The sequence below is a fragment of the Phoenix dactylifera genome, chromosome 3 (genome assembly GCF_051530095.1).
Source record: "Phoenix dactylifera cultivar Ajwa chromosome 3, Ajwa_hap1_PhDact_Kaust_v1.1, whole genome shotgun sequence".
In the NCBI taxonomy this organism is placed as follows: Eukaryota; Viridiplantae; Streptophyta; class Magnoliopsida; order Arecales; family Arecaceae; genus Phoenix; species Phoenix dactylifera.
Genome location: NC_143192.1, coordinates 39,711,803 through 39,712,507, shown reverse-complemented (window position 1 = coordinate 39,712,507; position 705 = coordinate 39,711,803). Strand labels below are relative to the sequence as shown.

General features: G+C 39.6%; 1 non-coding gene across 1 annotated transcript; it reads right to left on the bottom strand.

Moving 5' to 3' along the window:
• Positions 1–599: 599 nt before the first annotated feature.
• LOC120110044 (small nucleolar RNA R71) lies at positions 600–705 on the bottom strand. The gene has a single exon (XR_005510823.2). It is a non-coding gene; the product is annotated as a small nucleolar RNA R71 (small nucleolar RNA).

Sequence of the window (705 nt, the reverse complement as noted above, 5' to 3'; positions counted from 1 at the left end):
GGTGCCCTCTTCAAACCAGTTAGGAGCTGTCTAGTGATTTTAGGACAAAGACTAGGATTGATATGCTTTTCTCTCTTTGCATGCTTAATTGATCGAGTACTAGTGTATGCACGGTAGTCGTTCTAGAGTACAAAACCTATTACCTTTTGACCCTGAAATAGAACGAACCCTTAGGAACATTCGAGCTAAGATCAAAACATTAGGATCATCCCCACCTCTTAAGATGGCTGAAGAACAACCCAAACTCCTGAGAAAGTACTTTACTCCCACTATTTACACTTCCCCATCTTGCATTCGATTACCTGAGGTAGCAGCTGTACAATATGAAATAAAGTCTAGTGTGATCCAAATGCTCCCATCTTTTTATGGGCTCACCAACGAAGACCCATACAAATATTTAGATGAATTTCTTGAGATTTGCACCACTGTCAAGATTCAGAACTTCACTGATGATGCCCTGAAACTTAGGTTATTCCCCTTCTCCCTTAAAGATAGAGCCAAACAATGGCTGAATTCTTTAGAAGCTAACTGAATTCGTTCTTGGGATCAAATGCAACAAGAATTTCTTAAAAAATACTTTCCTATAGGAAGAACTAACCAGTTTAGACGTGCCATTACAAGCTTCTCCCAAACCGAGGAAGAAGAATTTCATGAAACTTGGAAGAGATTTCGGGACCTAATCCGTAAATGCCCTCATCATCAAAT